Here is a 23,948-nt window from a genome sequence, read left to right as displayed (position 1 = left end):
GATGGAGTCTGGCTATGCTGCCCATTTGGTCTCAAAACCCTGGTCTCCAGGGATTTTTTTCACCTAAAGCTTTCCAAGTAGCTGAGAATACAAGTGCACCACTGCACCTAGAGTTTTCAGCTATTTTTCTCAGTTGTTTTCATTCTAGTCATTGCTTCCTATGGGGTGCTGCTGAGTGCTGCATATGCCTTAAAATGAATACACAAAATGTGGGGATTTTGTCTTTCTTTGAGATGATTGTACAAAATGTATTCATAAAAATTCCAAGATAGACTGTGGGGTGTGTGTATATATATATATACAATATATCTTGATACATTGATGTAGGACAACATAATGAGAATACTTATGAGGCATCAGCACACTGCACCCACTCTTTATATTTTTAAGAGAATTAGAAATAATAATATTTAGAAATTGGTTGACCTATTTGTTCACCTAAGTCTTTATTCTCTATGTTATAGAATGGTAGCTTTTATTCTCTGTGACTATACAAAAAATACAAATCCTAGAAACCCAACTTTTCTTTGCAGGAGCTTAATAGTAACAAAATCTCTTACTATGCTAGCCATATTGTTCTCAAAGATCTTCCTCCACTTGTGCTTTTTATTTCCAGAAACTTGTTGCTTTTTATTTCCAGAGACTGACCTACACACAGGGTTTGATTCTGACCAAAGTCTTCATTCTTACAAATCACACCTTGTCTTCACTCCTTGACTGATGCTCAGTGAATCACTATTTCACAAAGAGGTAATTATATATTATTAGGCTCCAATATAGCACCAGACATATATCTCCTTCTGATAACATGGCTGCAAATGCATTGTTTTGATAAAAATCACCTATATCTATTGCATATTTACTGTATGCCAGTTTTTTTAAAGTTTCCTGCATGTATTGTTATTTGACCCTCAAAGCAACACTGTAACATAGGTATTAAAATTACCAGCATTTTCATTTCACAAAGTCAAGGTAACTTTGTCTTCAAGGTTACCTCATACAAGTTTGTATGACTTAATCAATGTCTTACATTTTAGTGAAGAGTAGGGCTAGGATTTGAATTTAGTCACTCTAGCTATAAGCCCTGCAGGCTTCACCATTAAATCGTATAGTGTGTATTGCATAGCAATTATTTTATCTGAATTATCTAATAAACACTTTCACTTCATGTGACATAAGTAAAATTAGTAGCTCTATTGCATCTGCCTCATACACTTGAAGACTCAGAAGCTAAGTTTCTGTCTAAGTAACAGAATAAAGGCTTCACTTCTGATCTCATGCTCTGTACCTAATACCCTGGTATGCTAACTACCTAGGAGTGGGTACTGTGCATTACATCATTACATGTATACTATTCATAAAGGTCTCTGGCAGAAGATAACACTATGCCCTCACAGAAAAATGCTCATTGCTTGTATCAGTCAGAGTTCTCTAGAAGGACAAAACTAATAGGATAGTTACATAATACATACACATATATACACACACATATATATACATACACATATATATACACACATATAAACATATATATATAAAAACTGAGGATACATATAGTAGTAGATATATGATGAATATATATGTGTATATAGATACCCATACACAAATATAGACATATATACATACATATATACACATATACATATATATACATATACACATACATATACATATATACATGTACACATACATACACACACATATATATATACAAGCTGAGAATATATATAGTAGTAGATATATGATGAATGTATATGTGTATATATATACACACATGCATATATGTGTATGTATATATGTGTGTATGTGTATATATATATACACACACATATATATTCATCATATATCTACTACTATACATATATTCTTATCTTGCAAACAGCCTATTGTGGGACCTCATGACCATGTGAGTTAATACTACTCAATAAATTCTCCCGTATATATATAGCTGTCCTATTAGTTTTTTTCCCTCTAGAGAACTCTGATTGATACAAGTGATGAGCATTTTCCTGTGAGGATATATGGCTATCTTCTGCCAGAAACTGTTATGAATAATGTACATGTAATGATGTATATGTGTGTGTTGGTGTGTGTGTATCTATATATATGTGGGAGTTTATTCAGTAGTATTAACTCACATGATCAAGAAGTCCCTCAATAGGCTGTCTTCAATCTGAGGAGCAAAAAGCCAGCCCAAGTCTCAAAGCTGAGGAACTTGGAGTCTGATGTTTGAGGGCAGGAAGCATTTAGTAAATTTACAAGCATTCATATTTCTCAGAGGAAAACAAATAAGGCAAAATCCTTTGGTGGAACAAGATGGAGATTAGCAACTTTTCTTTCTAGAGCTCTAAATTGCTTTTATAGATGTGTGTTAAATGGTTTTATTTTTATATTTTTAAAATCGGGAACCACATATTCTATGATACTATTTATTGGTAAAGATTCCTATTGTAGCATTCCTAGATACATTCAGCTTTTTCAACTCTCAGGTCACTCAAATGATCTTACCTTATTCATTTCAGTGCATTATCTTTTATGTTGTATAATTATTTTTTCCTATGTCCTAAGATAGTGATGAAAATGAGATTTGGTGTCACAAAGACTTGTGTTCCTATCATCTATAGGAGCTTGATCTTAGGCAAGTTACACATTCTCAATCCCAATTTCCTTACCACTAAACTATGAATAATAATGCCTGTATTTGAGGGCTGCTTTAGGATTAAATGAAGGACTTAGCAATTATTTATTAGTTTCCTTCTCTTCTTCCTACACCAGTATCATAATCAAGATTATTTTATGTCAAAGAGCAGAAACGCACTTCAAAGTTCAAGCATAAAATAAAAGCTATTGAAAAGACATACTGCAAACTCAGAATATACAAATAAAAGATAACCAACCGGGTCTCAAGACAGGTGGGAAAGAGTACCCAGCAAGCTATCAGGAACCTAAGCCGATAGTTTAAAATTCTTTCTCTCTGCTGCCAGATGAGTTTTCAACCTGCTTCTCTCTGTGGGACTACCTCATTCTTTTATTCGTTGATCTGATTTATCTATTTTTCTGTGTAAATGGCTGGCTCAATTTTTTAAATGAATTTTACCTCAAAATTCACACATTGAATCTAATTTCAGATTTTAGAGGAGAGAATCTGATTGGCTTCAGTTGGGTCAGTTGCCTGGCACTGATCCAATGGTCCACTGGGGGAACATAATATTATGTGAAGTATTGGACATGACAGGAGTCTACCTCTGTTTATCAATACAAAATGACAAGTATAAAGCAGAAACTGTGTTTGACAGTACGTTTCATAAGTAAGTGTTTACCATCTTTTATTTTTATGTTTTCTACTTCACCTAGTGGAGAACTATGTACATAAGGTTTTTTCTAATTCTATTATGCAGAATAAAAAGTCAATCAATATTTATTGAGCACCTGCTAGATAAATCACATCTTGTCATTAAACCCATAGAAAAATACTCATGAAGTAAGTCTTACCGTTCTAACATCTTTACATATTTATATACCAAGTTATAGAAATGCTAAGCGACTTTCCCACAGTCAAGGCACAGTTGAAGTAGATAATAGAGGGGCCTCCTCGTCTTATCCCCAAAACACAGCAATCACTTCCTACTCTTAACCACTGCCCACATCACCAGTAATTCACTAAGGGACTTTGAGAAAGATAAAAGATGCATTTTTTAAAAAAAAAAAGCCTGTTACTTCCTTCAGCTCTACATTCAGAGTAATGGCTAAGTATATGAAAACCATGATGCTGCTGACTGTGTGATTTTGGAAGGCTGACCTAACCTCTCTGTGTTTCCATTTTCTCCTTTGAATAAAGGAGATAATAATAATTTCTACTTTATAAGATTGTGGGAGTTCAATGACATTATCAAGTATCTGGCGCATATTAATACTAACAACTAACAATGATAGAACATCTGTGACAGCTCTGACTTAATTGCTACTTTAATACTCAGTATTCATAGTGACTTTATGTTATCCATTTTACACATAAGGAAAATCAACAGAGGGCTCTCCTTCTCAATTTCACACAGCTAGAAAGTGATCGGGCCTGGATTCAGACCCAGATGTATTCGTCTTTTCTCACACTGTTACACTGCTAATAAATACATAACCGAGGCTAAATAATTCATTTAAAAAAAAAAAGACGTTTACTGGAATCACAGTTCCACATGGCTGGGGAGGCCTCACAACCATGGTAGAAGGTAAAGGAGGAGCAAAACCACGTCTTACATGGTGGCAGGTAAGAGAGTGTGTGAGGGAACTCCTCTTTATATGACCATCAGATGTCATGAGACTTATTCATTATTGTGAGAACAGCACAGGAGAAACCTTTACCCAGGATTCAGCTATTTTCCACTGGGTCTCTTGCATGACATGTGAGTATGATGGGAACTTCAATTCAAAATGAGATTAGGGTGAGACATCACCAAATAACATAACCATGCAATATGGTTTTTCAAAACCATGGCTTTTAAGATTGGCATTATACCACCAACCAATAACTACAGAATAGTAAGGCTTGGTAACGTTGGCTGTCTTCTGATTTGTTCTCTGATGGCTCATATCGTGTAATCCATGTCTTAAATGACTCTTCATATTTATGCACTGCACAATACCATTTTGGTCAATGACAAACTGCATATATGATGGTGGTCCCATAAGATTATACATATTTCTGCTGTACCTGTCTATATCTAGGTATGTTTTGATATAGAATTACTTGTCATTGTGTTACAGTTGCCTACTGTATTCAGCAGACCTGTAAGATGATATACAGGTCTGTAGCTATAAGCTATATCACACAGACTAGGTGTGTAGGGGGCTAAACCATCTAAGTGTGTGTAAGTACACTCTGGTATGTTTACACAACAACAAATTCACCTAACTCTGCATTTTTCAGAAGATATCCTCATCCTTAAGCAACACATGACTGTAATTATATAACTTGGCACTAAAATGTAGATTGATAATTTACAACTGTCCCTTCAAATATACATCAGAATCATCTTTGCATTTTTTTGAATCAGAGGTGCCTTTGCCTACTCAAAATGACCCCTCAAAGTGGCTATAATTTTAGTAAGCATCATGGTTGAATTCACATATAAGAATCAATAACTTTGTTCTTGGGGGTAGTGTTTACTGCAGAGGGGTCCACTTACTATCTTTATGAGACTCAACTTTAGTGCCTAGAAATTAGAAAGCCCAAGGTAGGGCCTGCGAAATTTAACAAATTCCTCAGAATAAATTTGTGTAAAACAAAATTTGAGACTTGTTGGCCAGAGTGAAGACTTAAATGGTGAGAAAATATGTCTCCCAATGAGGCAGTAGAAAAGTCACGGAATAGAGATGCTGATAAAATCTCCCCATTCACTAACCACCATGAGGTGGAGCTACCTGGCCTTCGTCTTTTACCCACAGAGCAGACTGGGTTGCTTCAGAATCTTTCAGGTTAAATGAAAGGCTGCCTAAGCACTATAAATTGTTTTGCATTTGGCTTGTCTTTGAGCATGACAACCCCTTCAGTGTTTCTTCAATCAACTAATAGTTAGAAAACTCAGACTAGGTGATATTAAGGAATGCTTCTGTCAGCCACAAGGTTTGCAGATTTAATTTGATGTGATTTATAAATTGCTGCTGTTATTGATTCTGTTGTTGCTGGCAAACCCTGCTGCTATATAAAGCAGCTGCCGTCTGTAGTTGAGGTGTGCCTGCATCCATTAATGGATGTCTTGGGCACAGACGCAATTTCATAACAGATGTCATTTACCTAGACTGACACTGCATATGGAAATCCCTGCTGTTTCCCCTTTGCACACAGTGAGAGGAAGCTGTTTTCATGCTACATTCCAAGTTGCATGGCTGTCAGCTAATGATACAGAACGCAATAGTTACCTTTTAAAAAAAAATTCCACCAGGAGACATTTCTCAGCATGGCAAAAATAACTATCCTTGCAACACATTTCTCATGAAACAAAGAAACTTGATATAATATAAACAAGGGGAACTGTGATTGAACACAAATAGTTATACATCTGAAGTCTTATTCCTATGCAGCTTTACCACTTCGTGAGAATAATTGTGGTGAACAGTCTTTCATTTATTTCAATATCATACAGATTTTTTTTTAACTCTGTGTAAAAAAACTTTTTTCCTAAGTACAGAACATCAAAAATTTTGAGGGGGAAAAAGAGAGAGAAAAAGAAGAAAGAAAGAGAGAAAGAAAGAAAAAAAATGAAAGAGAAAAAGGAAGAGGAAGAGAAAAAGGGAGAGAGAACGGGAGTTTTCCTCTATTGCCCAGGCTAGAATGCAGTCTGAAAATGGGTATTGAAAACCTCTTTTATGCCAATAATTGTGCTTAACAATGGAAACAGGAAGGAATAAGAGAGGAAAATAACAGAGAAGCAGCCAACCAATATTTCATTTAAACCTGTGAAATGCTATGCAATTACTGAGGAGTGATTTACTTGCCATTATGTGGTCACTTTTAGAGTAGGTGTGATGTGGTGCTGATAAGAATGATGTTTTCCAGGTTCATCCATGTCCCTACAAAGGACATGAACTCATCGTTTTTGATTGCTGCATAATATTCCATGGTGTATATGTGCCACATTTTTCCTGTCCAGTCTATCATCGATGGGCATTTGGGTTGATTCCGGGTCTTTGCTATTGCAAACAGTGCTGCAATGAACATTTGTGTGCATGTGTCCTTATAGTAGAACGATTTATAATCCTTTGGATATATACCCAGTAATGGGATTGCTGGGTCAAATGGAAGAACCTGGAGAACATCATTCTCAGCAAACTGACACAAGAACAGAAAATGAAATACCGCATGTTCTCACTCATAGGCAGGTGTTGAACAATGAGAACACATGGACACAGGGAGGCGAGCATTACACACTGGGGTCTGTTGGGGGGAATAGGGGAGGGACAGCAGGGGGTGGGGAGTTGGGGAGAGATAGCATGGGGAGGTAGCCAGATATAGGTGAAGGGGAGGAAGGCAGCAAATCACACTGCCACATGTGTACCTATGCAGCTATCTTGCATGTTCTTCACATGTACCCAAAACCTAAAAGGCAATAAAAAAAAGAATGTATGTTTTGTGTATTTGGGGTGGAGAGTTCTATAAATGTTTATTAAGTTTACTTGTTCCAGGTCTGAGTTCAAGTCCTGGATATCCTTGTTAATTTTCTGTCTCCTTGATCTAATATTGACAATGTGATGTTAAAGTCTCCCACAATTATTGTGTGGGAGTCTAGGTCTCTTTATAAGTCATTGAGAACTTGTCTTATGTATCTCGGTGCTCCTGTATTGGGTACATATATATTTAGGATCGTTATCTCTTCTTGTTGCATTGATCCCTTTACCATTATGTAATGTCCTTCTTTGCCCCTTTTGATCTTTATTGCTTTAAAGTCTACTTTATCAGAGGTGAGAATTGCAACTCCTGCTTGCTATTTATTTATTTATTTATTGTTGCTCTCCATTTGGTTGGTAAATCTTCCTCCATCCCTTTGTTTTGAGTCTTTATGTATCCTTGCATGTGTGATGGTTCTGGATGCAGCATACTGATGGGTTTTGGCTTTTTATCCAATTTGCCTGTCTGTGTCTTTTGATTGGGGAATTTAGTCAATTTAAATTTAGGATTGATATTGATATATGTGAGTTTAACACTGCCATTTGATGCTAGCTGGCTGTTTTGCCCATTAGTTGATGTAGATTCTTCATTATGTTGATGCTCTTTACGTTTTGGTATATTTTTGGAATGACTGATACCAGTTGTTCCTTTCTATGTGTAGTGCTTCTTTCAGAAGCTCTTGTAAAGCAGGCCTGGTGGTGATGAAATCTCTGAGTACGTGCTTGTTGATAAAAGATTTTATTTTTCCTTCACTTATGAAGCTTAGTTTGGCTGGATATGAAATTCTGGGTTAAAAGTTCTTTTCTTTAAGGATGTTGAATATTGGCCCCCACTATCTTCTGGCTTGTAGTGTTTCTGCTGAGAGATCTGCTGTAGGTCTGATAGGCTTCCCTTTATGGGTAACCTGACCTTTCTCTCTGGCTGCCATTAGCATTTTCTCCTTCATTTCAATCCTGGTGAATCTAATGATTATGTGCCTTGGGGTTACTCTTCTTGAGGAATATCTCTGTGGTGTTCTCTGTATTACCTGGAGTTGAATATTGTCCTGCTTTGCTAGGTTGGGAAAGTTTTCCTGAATAATATCCTGAAGAATATTTTCCAGCTTAGATTCATTCTCTTCGTCACATTCAGGTACACCTATCAAATGTAGATTAGGTCTTTTCACATAGTCCCATATTTCTTGGAGACTTTGCTCATTCCTTTTTACCCTTTTTTCTCTAATCTTCTCATTTTATTTCATTGAGTTGATCTTTGACCTCTGATATCCTTTCGTCTGCTTGATCAATTTGACTGTTAAAACTTGTGCATGCTTTGCAAAGTTCTTGTGTTTTTCAGCTCCATTAATTTGCTTATATTCCTCCCTAAATTGTCAATCCTCATTAGCATTTCATCAAACCTTTTTTCAAGGTTCTTAGTTTCTTTGCATTGAGTTAGAACATGTTCTTTTACCTCACAGAAGTTTCTTATTATCCACCTTTTGAAGCCTGATTCTGACAATTCATCACACTCATCCTCCATCAGGCCTTGTTCCCTTGCTGATGAGGAGTTGCGATACCCTGAAGGAGGAGAGGCATTCTGATGTCGGATGTTTTCAGCCTTTTTGTGCTGGTCTCTTCCCACCTCTGTGGGTTTATCCACCTGTTGTCTTTGTAATTGCTGACTTTCAGATTGGGTATCTTAGTGGAAGTCCAGCTTGTTGGTGGTGATGTTATTTCTGTTTCTTTGTTTTCCTTCAGGGGGCACCCCTCCCCCACAGAGCTGGACCTTCTTGGGTTCAGCTTGCTTGCTGTGAAACTCTCAACTGTCAGCGTTTCCAATTGCTGTTTTTTTGTGGGGGGAGGGGACTAGCCGAGCCCTGTCACCTGGTTCCCCACATTGGAGCCCCCTGTTTTTATTTTCCTAATTAAACGGTCTATTCTCCCAGGTGCCCTAGTCACCCACTGAAAAGTTGCCAGGATCTATGCAATTTCCCGCCGCGCTGAGATTCTTGGTGCTTTCCTGCCCAGGAATCTCCAGGTCTGGCTCCCGGCTTCAGTCCCCCTCTCAATCAGCTGAATGAGTGACCCTGTCTTCCCGGAGCTCCAAACACCAACTAAAAGGGCACCCAGTCCTGCATACTCCGCAGCAAGAACTGCCACACCTGGCCCCCGGCAAAACAGCTATGCCGGTCAAAAGAGTCATGCTGGTGAGCCATGGGGCTCCTCTGCTGGGAATTTTCTGGTCTATAGGCAACAAAAATTCTTCTGGAAGTCTGGCATCCAATCACTCCCTGTGCCTTCACCGGGAGCTGCAACCCTGAGCTGCTGCTAGGAGGCCATCTTGGATCTCTCTGAACATCAAAATTTTTAGCAAACAACAACCATTTATTAGCAGCTTTTCAGAAACAAAAAATGTTTCAATGACAAATTGTTTTTCAGGGATGTGTGTGTGTATATGTGTTTCATTATAAAATACAATACTGACTGAAAAACATATGTTAAAATTCAAGAGTACCTTTGCATTATGATTCATGCATTATGATATTCATCAGGCCTTTCTAACAACTTTCTCCTCAGATGCCAAGAATCAATTCATAATTGTCTTAACAGGCCTGGGTTAATGCTTCAAATTAGAAATTAGATTTGATATACCTGGACTCTGCTTTCATATGTGTGTGTAACGTGCTCTATTACAGCTTTCCTATTTAAGGAAAAAAATAAAGACCTTTTGAGAAAATGGAGCTGCTTATTGCTATCATTAATAGCTAACACTTCCTATGTGATTGGTACTTTCCAAGCATGATCTCGTTAAATACACACAAAAATTCTATGGCATGAATACTATCATTATCCCCTGGGGTAGTAATTAGTATTATTCACCAAATTTCACTTACCATCTGCCTCCTGAGTATTTGGCATAAATGCGCCCCCCTGATTTTCTGCCTCCTTTGAAATTAGGGGTGTGTCAGCCTGAATCCTGAATGACTGTAAGAAACAGAACACACTGTCAGTTGTTTTCGACATGAGAGAGAAGTAAACTCTTGTTTCATTAAGCCACTGAGATAAGGGCGTTGTGTTACCACCACATAACCCAGCACATCCTTCCTGCTGTATCTTCATTTCTACTACGAATCCTGATGTAAACCTCAGGAGGGAAAAGTCGCTGAATCTACGGTGCTTTCTCCACTCTTCTTACTGGGTTCTACTTTTCATTTCCTCCTGAAACACTGTTATTAACTGTTCTACTTCTTTCTAAATTTTGTTAAAATTCCCCTTCACCTCCTCAATTTCATAGCATAATTTTCTCAGCTCCATGAACTACCTCCTTTGCAGCTCTCTAAAGGTTTTAATGTTGCCTAGAAATCATCACCCTAATGTGGGGATAAGGTGGGAAGGAGTTAAATGTTATAAGGAAAATCTATTCTGTCACCTACCTACTGAGATGCAATTAACAATGACCAATTTCAGGGCTGGTCCTCAAAAATCATTGTGTGAGGCTTCATTTTCCTCCCTGGCTTGGGAAGTTTGAGTAGGCTCACTGCCCTCAAATATTATGGTCAATTTTTATTGTTTATTTAGTTTTTTAAGGCCAGGTGTGGTGGCTCACACCAGTAATCACAGCACTTTGGGAGGTTGAGGCAGGCAGATCACCTGAAGTAGGGAGTTTAAGACCAGCCCGACCAACATGGAGAAACACTGTCTCTACTAAAAATACAAAATTTCCATGCTTAGCGGCACCTGCCTGTAATCCCACTACTTGGGAGGCTGAGGCAGGAGAATCACGTGAACCCTGGAGGCGGAGGTTGCGTTGAGACAAGATCATGCCATTGCATTCCAGCCTGGGCAACAAACGTGAAACTCTGTCTGGGTTTTTAACTCACCACTTTATATTCCTAAAGAACTTACCTAACAACTCAGTCATTATTGTCATTGAGAGTTAAAAGAGAATTAAGCAACTTGACCCTAGAGTTTGCTGAGATTTGCTAAAATAGTTTTTGTTTCTTGACCTTAGGCAATTTATGTAATTACTGTGTTTTTTTTCATATTCGTTAAGATCTTTGGAAATATTAAATTAATTAAAACATCTAAAAGGTTTAGGACAGTTCCTGAATACAACCCACATGCACAACCAAAGTTATAGTCACTAATTGTGACTAAACGTAGCAGACTGTGTAGCAGCCCCTAGGTAAATAGAGCACAGTCCTGGCTCTCAGGATACTCATGGGGGAGGAAACTTGCACTGATTATTGCAAAGCAGTGTGCTAATTTTTATACTGGCTCTAGATAGAAAGTATGTAAACCTGGAGGAGGGAGAATTTAGTCTTGGCTGAGGGACACAGAGAAGCAAGACTTGAGCAAAGATCAGATAATAAGTTTTATAGGTGGACAAGGAAATTCCTAGCAAAGAGAATAGCAAAAGCACAGACAGGTGAGCATGGAAAAAAGTATTAGAGAAGGGGAACTTGCAAAGAAGCTGAAGAATGAGCCTAGAGTTTGACGTCTTTGTGCCCAGGCGCACTTGCGTTTGTACTTCAGCTGTTTCTGTCTTGTGTTTTTTGGCATTTGTCATAAGCCCCTGCAAATCCTTCTTGCAAGGATGTGAAGTGTAAAACAGATTATTTAAGACAACAGTGCTTAGCCCTTAATACCTTAGTGAGAGTTGAGAGCCCATTGAGATGGCTAAAGGAAAGGTGGTCCTGGCAATCGGACCTAAGAAAAGAGGAAGAGCATAAGAATGGGGCCAAGGACTAGGCCAGGCTTTTCCATCTTTTAGTTGTTTCTTATAACGCTTCCACTTTTTTTTTTTTTTTTTTTGCAATGTCCCTGTGTCATTTCTACAAATATTTCTTAGGCACTTTCTTTTTTTTGAAATAGAATCTTGCTCTGTCTTCCAGGCTGGAGTGTAGCTGTGCGAGATCAGCTCACTGCAACCTCTACCTCCCAGCTTCAAGCAGTTCTCCTGCCTCAGCCTCCCAACTAGCTGGGATTACAGGCACCTGCTACCTTGCCCAGCTAATTTTTGTATTTTTAGTGGAGATAGGGGTTTCACCATGTTGGCCAGGCTGGTCTCAAACTCCTGACCTTGTGATCTGCCCGCCTCGACCTCCCAAAATGCTGGAAATTACAGGCACGAGCCACAAGGCACGGCCAAGGCATTTTCTTCAAATGTCTTATTTTTTATATTGTCTCTTATTTTAAATAATGTCAGTGACTGTTACAGTCATGTGCTGGTTGTAATTTTCTAATACATATTAAGATAAATATGAAAATAAATTTAAAAATTATTCCATTGCCATAAAAATCATGTTATTTGCTCCACATGGTATATGTACCACATTTTAGAGAAAAATGGTCTTAACCAATCATGTGAGAAGATCCTGGCTTGAAGATAATGATATGTGCACTGGCCCAACTATTTTCATTCATAAAGCTTTTTAGAACCAGCAGATTTCTGAAAAGTAAGTATACTGAGAAAGTTATGAGAAAGGAAGAAAGCAAGCATGAACAGGAATGAGAATCAAGGGGAAAACCCAGTTGGTGTGTATTGGCTATGTTTTGTGTTGGAACCTGTGCTTAGCGCTATGAGGAATTGGAAGGTATACTCACCATGCTGTGGAATGAGGTGGGAGATGAGTGGGGACATCTATGAATAGGCACCTAGCCTTACTGAAAACAGGCAGGATGTGTCCTTCAAGGGAAGGTCAAAGACAATGTTGTATGGGATCAGAAGGTGACAAAAATCACATTGGTTGGGAATGTCAGGGAGTAAGTACCATAAAGCTGACATTTCAGCTGGGCATTCAAGGGCCAGTGTACATTGTACACAAGTAAAGCAAGAAAAGGAATAGGAGGAAGTTTCTGTTTTCCACTGCATGAAGCTGCATATCTGATCACATATATAAGAAATATTTTTGATGCTAGAAAACCAAACAGAAGAGATGCATTGGGCCTCCAAAGCACATAAGATATCTTCCATTTGTACTTACAGATCTAACTCTTCTGTATCCACGCTGCTGTGTGCCTTGATAGGCTGACCCATATGGCTGCACCAACAAGCTTTCTGGCCTTTTGATATCTGGTTGGATTTGACCAATGGTAACCAATGTCAAGTGATTCTGTGGAAGTTAATTACTGATGATTTTCCTGTACATCCATATTCCTCTACAGAAGGTTTGCGCTTATGATGGGAAACCTTCTCCATATAGTTACTTTCTCTTGGGAACAGCTTCTTTTTTTTTTTCCTCTTGTTAATTCAGATAGGCATAGTAGCTCCTGATATCCTCAGGATTCCATAAACTCTTCCAGTTTATTTTTTAAACTCTCCTCACAGACCCTGCTGAAAAATGGCATCTCTTTTTTTCTGGGACTGTGACCAATACGATGAACATAAATTATACAAAGAATACAAGTTGAATATAGTAATATAAATGAGATATTCTATATTTATATGGAGTGTCACACAACTAGTCCTTTTGAACGGCATTCTGCAGGCATTATGGGAAAGAAAGGAATACTTCTTTGATTTTGTCCACCCAGAGCATCTGAGTCAGTGTGATAGAGCCCATGCAGTTCAGATTTCTACACACCTGAGAGGCACTACAGCACAGATGTTAAGAACACAAAATCTAGCAGCTACTGCCCTCATTCAAATTCTCTCTCTGCTACTTGCTAACTATATAATTTTGTCAAAATTTCTTACAGTCTTTGTGCCTCAGTTTCCCCATCTTTAAAATAAGGCTAATTAGAGTAGTATAGAGTTTTTCAAAGAACTAAATGAACTGATGTTTGCAAAGTATCTGGAATGATGCCAGATAAGTGCTATATAATATTAGGGATCATTATTATTATTTGATATAATACCTTAATAAATCCTTTTCTTTGGGGATATTTGAAACCAATAAGGGATTTTTAAAAACTATTCAACTGACTCAATAAAATAAAACCAAATGTGCAGTTTGGTCTTTGTGTGTATAGACCACAACCTATTACACAATGCAATACGGTTCATTGACTGAAAGCCTGGAAGTCATTACAATGCTTGATTAATACAAATAAACCTATTCTTTAGCTGCTGTCTGTGGTGGTTCTATTTATCCATATCATGTCTTATGTGACTGCAGTATGAGAACTTTCTACAACTAAACTTTGTTTCCTTCCATCACATGAAGTTGTCTGAATATGGTCAAAGATCCTAGTCCACGGCTTATGTAACAGATCATCACCCATGATAACCATGAAAATTTTCAGAGGTACATATAAATAATGGCTTTGAAAAGAAAGTTCCAGAAGCTACCTTCTCCATTGGCACTCTGGTGTGAATGTTTGTGACCCCTGAAAATTCTTATGTCAAAACCCAATTTCCCAAGTTGATGGTGTTAAGAGGTAGGGTATGTGGGGGGAAATTAGGTCATAGGGTCCGAGTTCTAAGAAATGGGATAAAATCACTTGTAAAATAAGTCCAAGAATTATCCCTGACCACTTTTGCCATGTGAGCACACTGAGAAGATGCACCCTATGAACCAGAAAGCGAGCCCTTAACGGACACTGACTCCGCCAGTATTTTGATCTTGGACTTCCCAGACTCTGTAAATATAAGAAATAAATTTCTGTTGTTTATTACCTACCCTGTTTATGGTGTTTTATCATAGCAGTTTACATGGACCAAGACAATGGGGTACCCCATAGGCCAGAATCCGTATTGAAAATGAAGTAGGGAGATCAGGGGAGACCGATCCAAGATGGCCGATCACTAACAGCTCGGGATTGTAGCTCCCAGTGAAAGCCCAGAGAACGAGACGACGCCACACTTTTAGACAAATTTTCGTCACTCAATCAGTCAATTCCCAGTGGAGGAGCCCCACGGGTCGCCAGTGTGACCCTTGTGGCGGCTGCATCGGTTTTGCCAGCACCTCGGCGCAGCAGCTCTTCATGCAGAGCAAACGGGACTGCTGCCCATACTGACCAGAGTTTGGAGCTCCGGGAAGTCAGAGCCGCTTGTTGCGGACTCAAGAGGGAAGCCAGACCAGAGATTCCCGGGCAGAAGAGCACCATCAGTTTTATCACTGCTATTTAGGCCGCCACAGTGGGTTGCTCGGATCGATCCCAGCACTGGGAATCAATAAGTTGGACGTTGACTCAGAAACCAAATTAGAAAGGCGGTTTATCTACAATGAAGGGAAAAAAACAGCCTAAGAAGGCCGAGTATACCCAAAATCAGAACCCATCAGCAACGAAACAAGCCCAGATGGAAAAGGACTCATCAGCAACGGAACAAGCCCTGATGGAAAAGGACTCATCAGCAACAGAACAAGTCCTGATGGAAAAAGACTGTGTTCCATTATCTGAAGTAGGCTTTAAAAGGTGGATGATAAGAAACTTCTGGGAGTTAAAAGAATTTATTCTAACCCAATGTAAAGAAACTAAGAACTTTAAAAAAAGGTTCAATGAAATGATGAAAAGAATAGGCAATATAGAGAGGAATACAAATGAACTTATGGAGTTGAAAAATACAACACGAGAACTTAGTGAAATATGTACAAGCTTAAATAGCCGAATGGATCAAGCAGAAGAAAGGATATCAGAGGTCGAAGACCAACTTAATGAAATAAAACGACAAGACAAGAATAGAGAAAAAAGGATAAAAAGGAATGAGCAAAGTCTCCAAGAAATATGGGACTATGTGAAAAGACCTAATATACGTTTGATAAGTGTACCTGAATGTGATGGAGAGAATGAATCCAAGCTGGAAAATACTTTTCAGGACATTATCCAGGAAAATTTTCCTAACTTAGCAAAGCAGGACACTATTCAACCCCAGGCAATACAGAGAACACCACAAAGATATTCCTCAAGAAGACCAACCCAAGGCACATAATTGTTAGATTCACCAGGATCGAAACGAAGGAGAAAATATTAAGGGCAGCCAGAGGGAAAGATCAGGTTACCCATAAAGGGAAGCCTATTAGGCTTACAGCAGATCTCTCAGCGGAAACCCTACAAGCTAGAGGAGAGTGGGGGGCAATATTCAATATACTTAATCAACAGAACTTTCAGCCCAGAATTTCATATCCTGCCAATTTAAGCTTTACAATTGAAGGAAAAATAAAATCTTTTAGGAACAAGCAAGTACTCAGAGATTTTATTACCACCAGGCCTGCTTTACAAGAACGTCTAAAAGAAGCATTATACATAGAAAGGAACAACCAGTATGAGCCTTTCTAAAAATACACCAAAAAGTAAAGAGCATTAACATAAAGAAGAATTTACATCAATGAAAGGATAAAATAGCCAGTTAATATCAAATGGCAGTAACCCTACATTTAAATCGACTAAATCCCCCAATCAAAAGATGCAGACATAATCTAACGGTATATCTAAAGATATACAAAGACTCAAAATAAAGGGTTGGAAAAAAACTTATCAATTAAATGGAGAGCAAAAATAAATAAATAAAAAGCAGGAGTTGTAGATTTCAAAGCTACAAGGATACAAAGGTAAAAGGATTAATGTAATAATAAGAGATCTTAACACCCAGATACATAAGACCCATAATGAGATTTAGATTCAACGAGACAGAAAATTGATAACGATATCCAGGACTTGAACTCAGATCCAGAACAAATAAACTCAATAGAGCTCTCCATTTTAAACACACAAAATATACATTATCCACTTTAAACACACAAAATATTGATCGGCCATTACTGATACCCATTTTAGGAATAAAGTAATATTTCTTTTTCCCTCTTTTTCTCCTTTTCCCTCTTTTTTTCTCTTTTTCCCTCTTTTTCTTTCTCTTTCTTCTTATAAAAAAAAAGAAAGAAAGAAAATGAAGTAGGATTACATGTACAGGTAAGGATGAACTTAAGCGATTGAGGAAAGTGAAGGATGTCAAAGAAATAAGATCCCGAGGCGGGTGGATCATGAGGTCAAGAGATCCAGACCATCCTGGTCAACATGGTGAAACCCCGTCTCTACTAAAAATACAAAAAATTAGCTGGGCATGGTGGCGCAGGCCTGCAATCTCAGCTACTCAGGAGGCTGAGGCAGGAGAATTGCCTGAACCCAGGAGGCAGAGGTTGCGGTGAGCCGAGATTGCGCCATTGCACTCCAGCCTGGGTAACAAGGGCGAAACTCCATCTCAAAAAAAAAAAAAAAAAAAAGAAATTAGATCAATTCTAAGATAATGAAACCTACATTTAGATCATTTCTTGAATTAAGAGCAACCTTGTTGAGCTCAGAAGAATTACATAGTAAAAATTAGTCAAGAGTCCTCATTCCAAGGACTATAAAACTAATTGTCCTTGTTAAGCCTCTTGTTATGTTTTGCTCTGGGTCAGTTGCCAGGCTGATTTTTGGCATTAACTTCTGTACCTCTGGCTTCTGAAAGACCTATACAATAAACTTCTTACAAATTTCCAATAAATGTCTTCTTATTATGTTTCTTACAATAAGAGAAATATATTTTTAATTAAATAAGAATAAAGTTCTTATAAGGAAAGAACAAATTACTCATTGCTTCTTAAGGAAATATCTGGAAAATATCTCACTGTACTTTTGCAAAATGAACATATTTTTCTATTATTGTTTTTTATTAACTCAAAGAGAAATTTCGCAGTATAATTCTATCTTTTGACACGTTCTTCTCAGCTTTTTAACCATGTGTCTGTCATTTTCTAGGGCCCACATCAAAACAGCTCTATTATACATTTCTGCACTTCATCTATTCTCTCCTTTGCTCTGCCGCAGACTCAGTGACTGACAATTTTGATGAGTTTTTTACCACACAGAAATGTCTTTGCACCATTGTTTTCAGTGGCTTTTATAACTCAAACCATCTGTTCTTTTTTTTCCCTTTTCCTGTTGTGTAAAACATTTTTTAAATACAGTGAAGGAAAGAAATGCAATCACAAACTGCTGTCTTGCATTGTGCCGCACATTAATTTTCAAGCTGCTTTGCTCTATAGCATTCATTTCTCCAGTAGAATAGCAACGTGTGGATGCCTTGAGGGCCTGACTTTGCTTTTTTCTTAATCATAAGTAATTAGAGAAACTGCCACATGTTGTTTTGGATAGTGTTTAAGTGCAGAAATGCTTTGAAAAGGGTATATATACCGCCAGACTAAAGATATCCAAAGGCAAATTGGTACCTTCAAAAGCTCAAATGGGTTGATTTGTTACTTTAACACTCTATAACACCTGGCTCTGTATAAAAGTGAAGACTCAGCTAAAGAAAAAAATTTGTAATGAGGCATCAAAAGGAAATCATGGCTCAGTTTCGTTCTTTGTTGTACAATTAACCTACTAGACAGAGAGACGGCTGTACATGGGATGAGGCATACCATTAAAGACCCTCCATAAAATCTCTCTCTTTGTTTCACAAAACTCTTAGTGCCCCTGTAGGAATTTTTCTTTGGCACCCTGCAAGCATCTTGTCATGAAACTTCACTTTTAAATTATAAGCATCTTCCTTAGATGATACTTTTGTATCATCTAAGGAAGTCATGAAACTTCACTTTTAAATTATAAGCATCTTCCTTAGATGATACTTTTGTAAGGATAACAAATTCATTTACTTATCTAAATGTCTGCTAGCTAGAAGTAAAACTTTGTTGAAAAATCAGCTTAAATAGGTTTTGAGGTTGAGAGAGCAGGGCCAGCAATTAAAAGAAAAAGAGAGCTGAAGGACTAATAGTGAGTCACCAGAAATCCAAACTAAACTCTTAGACTCTTAGTGGGGAGTAAAAATTAAAGATGAGCTCATTCAATTGCTTCGACATACAACTGGCTTCCAGTTTTTCCTAATGCAGTTAATTACAAAGAAACTATTGAAACAAGTGCATTAATCTATTCTCACATTGCTAATAAAGGCATACCTAAGACTGGATAATTTATCAAGTAAATAGGTTTACTCGACTCACAGTTTTCTGCAGGGCTAAGGAGGCCTCAGGAAACTTACAATCATAGCAGAAGGGGAAGCAAACATGTCTTCTTCACATGGTAGCAGGAAGGAGAAGTGCAGAATAAAGGAGGGGGAAAGCCCCTCATAAAACCATCAGATCTTATGAGAACTCACTCACTATCATGAGAACAGCATAAGGGTAACTGCCCCATGATTCAATTACTTCCCACTGGGTCCCTCTCACAGCATGTAGGGCTTATAGGAACTACAATTCAGGATGAGATTTGGGTGGGGATACAGACAACCCATATCAACAAGCTTTCATTCTCCTACCAAGCAGTAACCACTATTATATTGTATGTGTAACAAAAAGCCTCTTAATATTTCCATTTAATGAATAACATCTCCACTACTCCCAATTAAGCACTAGAATATTCCGGGGGAGTTCTGACCATCATCTCATCTGGGCAACATGTTTAAAGGGAAGAGAAACAAAGCATGAAAAGGAGGCTGAAGCAATAACCAGTAAAATCAGGAATGCTCCTATTCATATCCGCCTCTCCCATACCTTTCTAACCTGAATCAAGGCAGGATCTGCATTGCCAGGACAATAGAAACTGCTAGTTCATGGATTACTTCCGGGCAAAATGTGAATTAAGGAAACTACATACCTTTCTAATTTTTAAGGAGATAATTTAACGTGTTAATAAAGATACATCGTGTTGTATTTTGGCATTTACCTTGGATATAAATAGGTTATTACCATATGCGTCATTCCAAACGAAGTTGTTAACATCTAAATATCTCCTAGACTAGGTAATTGCAACTTTTGGATCTTAAATAAAATTCTTAAAACTTAAATGTCAAGACACTTCATGACTCTGAAAACACACACACAGTTCTGATCACTTCAAATGATAATAACAATGGCAATCAATATAACAGTGGTCAAGAATATATAGACATTGCAATAGACACCTGCTGGTCTGCTAATCCTTGAACTGTAATGAACTCTGTTTTTCTTAAGGAACTGGTAATTTCAAGAAAAACTGAGACTATTTCCAGGAAAAGCAAATTACTAAGGTGTGAAGTAAACAGGATAAATGCCTTGAAGATGTTTATACCTACCAATCTACAGCTGAGAGCTATGAAGAAAATCTCAACAATAGATGATCTTGCTCCAATTATTAATGAACTCCAAGCCATGGTTCCTTCAGTTGTGAAATGTGAGAAATGGACTCAAAAACAAAGAAAAAAAGAAGCAAACAAACAGAAAAAAAAAACACTTTTAAATCCTGTATGTGGAACCTTGCGGTTTCTGTAAAGTCACCCCAGGAGTCACTACAGGGTTGTGTAGAGAAAGCAATTGGGTGATTCTCCCTTCACAAATCTCATCCCCTCTCCTAGTTCTGTCTTTATCCCACAAAGGGCCCTCAGATACCAGAACAACCTCTCCAAAGCACAGCTTTCACTATCAATGTCCTCTCAAAGTGGACCCACAGTGTCCTTAAACAGAACTTTAAGTCTGTAATATTGTGGCCCATACTTATTTTCTCTAATTTTTAAGTTTTCAGGTTTCTACCCTTGTTCATACCACTCTTATGCCTGGAATAACTTTTTAAAATTTCTGCCTTTGAAATATGTTTTCATGCCTCAAATACCAGGTCAAGAAATGTGTGTTACTAGGAAAACTTTCCTTTTCACATTTCCCCTGCAACACTTTTCTCATTCTTCCCCACCCTCACCCCTCTGCCCATTAGATCCCTCCCTTTTATTTATAAATTCAAGGAGCATTGTGGAGTGCATGTTCATGCATGTGTATGTGTGTGTGCATACATATGTGTCTGACAAAGTGAGAGAAAGAGATGCCTTTATCAAACAGAATCATTTCTGAGATAAACACTATATTTTATTCATATCTGTATTTACACATGTGTATGTGCTCAGTAAATGTACATTGAGTAGAAAAGCATTTTCACTAAAAAGTTTTATAGCCAAACTTTGTGTGAAAGTCACCTGGATTGGATGATCTATAGCTTCTTTCTATTTCTCAAGCTGTGGTGTTCTTTAAAAAATGTCAGTTCTATATGAACTTGTGCATGTATGCAGATGAGCTTTTCACAGTACACCAGAATGCAATGTTCTCCTTGTAGGTGCTGCCTAATGTGACAGTTGGTAATGATTTTTGGTGACAACCTGTGGGTAAAATAAGCAACAGAAAATTAGCTCTTATCACTGGAGGTGACATCTAGGGAGTTTATAGCTAGAAGGGCATCACAAATTATCCCAGCTCAGTTCTGGCCCTAATTTTCTCACCCAAAATGCCTGACTCCAAAAATATTCTTCAATATCAAATATTTCTTGCAGTCCCCAGAGGATTTCACACATGTGGTCATGATGAATCTATGCCATCTGGGTACTACACTGTTTTGCTAGGTCTCCACTGGAAATCCGCCGTGCCCACTGGGCATTTCAGGCCTCACTGAGTCGCTTCAGCTTCCTACCACGTTTCTGCTGACTTGGCCACCCCAGCTAATTGCCTGGGAAAGCAATGCTCTGCCTGAGGAGGTGGTTCCTGGTCCTTCTAAGGGAGCTAAAATAGCACCATATCTTCTGCTTCTGACAAAATTTTGTATAAGACCAATTTCGTCAGTTTCTGCCTCTACCCTTCTTCTTGAAGGACTGAAAATAGTGGCAGAAACTGAAGGACATGGGGCCAGGTGAGTTAAACAAGACGTGTTCTTCTACCTTCCTAGCCTCTGAGACCAAGAAACAATACAGCAACAAAAACCTCTTCCCTTGGTCAAAATAAATAAATAAACAACTACACAATGACAGTAGCCCTACCACAGTGAAGCCAGGAAAAGATACACACACACAAGTCATGCGTATCTACTGATACCACTAAATACCCAGATACTCAAGAAGTAACAATTTAGCAGGAAACTCAAAGTCCTAGGTTTGAGTTAGCAGGGTCTCCTATCTGCAGAAGCTACCCTCATCACCAAAGACATCCTCATTCTGTACAATTTCTCTAGCTTCATGTTTATGTTTGTTTTACTGTCATTTGTTGAACCATCATTTTGTTCTAGACATCTTCATATAACAGCAAAAACAATCCTTGGAGGTTGGTGTTATTATCCTTACACATTTCGCCTTCACAGTTGGCTCTGGGAGGAGCTCTAGTCTGATTTTGCTTATTTGAATTGCAAATGGAGTAGATCGCCAATGTGCATATGCAGGAGTCATTTACTTCCACATAAATTGTCATGTGTTTTTATACTGTCTCTCTACTGTAAACTTCAAATTCAAAATAAAACGAATAAACACATACATTTTTATTTTTTCCACATCTGTTTATGTTGCTTAACTTGACCTGATTTTTACTTTGTCAGGAGGAGAAAGAAAGCATGATTTGTGAGTGTGGTGAATAATGTAAGTAACACAAACAAAATTAGAAGTGGAGCAACTGATTAGACTATTGATTTTTTTTTTCCACTGCTAAAACTAGCACATCAGAAAGCCACCGAAGCCACATTCAGGTAATTAAGTAGAGAATCTGATCTACACTCAGAGGGACAGAAACGTATAAACGCTGGTAGAATACAGTGAGGTAATCTGCAAAGAAAAGGTTACCCAATCTGACTAAATTCCCCTAGGAGTCAGCTGAAGAACGAGGGCAAAAACAAGGCCAAGTGCATTTGGAGCAGAAGAACGTCCTTTTCTGAATTAATTCCTGAGTTCATATGAGTATATTTTATTAGAATAAATTATGGGGATAGATGAGTTCTATTAACACCACATCGGAAATGGGAGTCATCAAATCTAGGTCAGAGAGGAGAAAATTAAAAAACAACAACAACAACAAAAGCGGATTCCATCCAAAGCAGCACTTATAAAGTATCTGCTGAAGACACAAGCACTAGCTGGAATGAAAAATAAAGCATTCCTGTATACCCAGTGTCACCTGTATTATTCACTGCCAAGTCCTTTCTTCAACGTTCCCTGCATTTATTGCACCATCAATTAGTTTGTTTATTTAAAACAACATCTGTTATGCTTTCCCCCATTCCTCTAAATTTCACCAAGTAATATGAACCTTCTCTCTTCATCCCTCCTGCAAATTGTTTGTTGGTAAATTCCCTTTTCAAAGTTAAATGTCAAATCAAATAGCTTCTGAGACCTCTTATCCATTCTTGGCTCTAACTAATGAATATGAAAGACTCCATATTACACTCGCCTCACTATTTAGATAGCTTTCCTCTCATGCATAATGTTGAAAGTAAATCCATATCTCATTTCCTATTTGTCAATGAAACACAGTATTTTTCTCCTTCAGTTCACTAATTAAATTTACACCAATATCTCTAGTTTAATAATAAAAGCACAACCAGCAGTTCTGATTTCTTCTCCATGCTTGACAATTTCATCTCATGTTACTCCATTTATGACAAAAAGATGCAATATTTCTTCTTTCCTCAGACATCTTTATTCCCTATGGTATATCTTACATAGGCCAAATTTTTCCAAATTGTCTCATTGTCTTATATTCAAATACAACAAATTTCAGTGCAAAATCACATACCTAAAATATTTTGCATTATGATAATCATTAATTTACTTAACAAAGTTTCATGGAGCATCTACTAAGTGGCAGGCATTATTCTGCAGTGCCAAAATGAAGACTTTTCCTAAACCATCACATCCTTCTATTCACAATTTAGATAACTAAAGAATGAAGTCCAGAGAAGTGAGTGACCCTCACAAAGTTTAAAAATAAAGAGTAAAACAACTCTGGATACTCTAGAAGTCTTAATCCAATAGCTTTAATAACAAACACTGAAAGCAGGAGTTCATAGCATCCATTTTTGAAGCTGTCTTCTGATTTGTTTTCGTCCACCAGTAT

The sequence above is a fragment of the Callithrix jacchus genome, chromosome 10 (assembly GCF_049354715.1).
Source record: "Callithrix jacchus isolate 240 chromosome 10, calJac240_pri, whole genome shotgun sequence".
NCBI classification, from domain to species: Eukaryota; Metazoa; Chordata; class Mammalia; order Primates; family Cebidae; genus Callithrix; species Callithrix jacchus.
Note: the sequence above shows the minus strand (reverse complement) of the source record.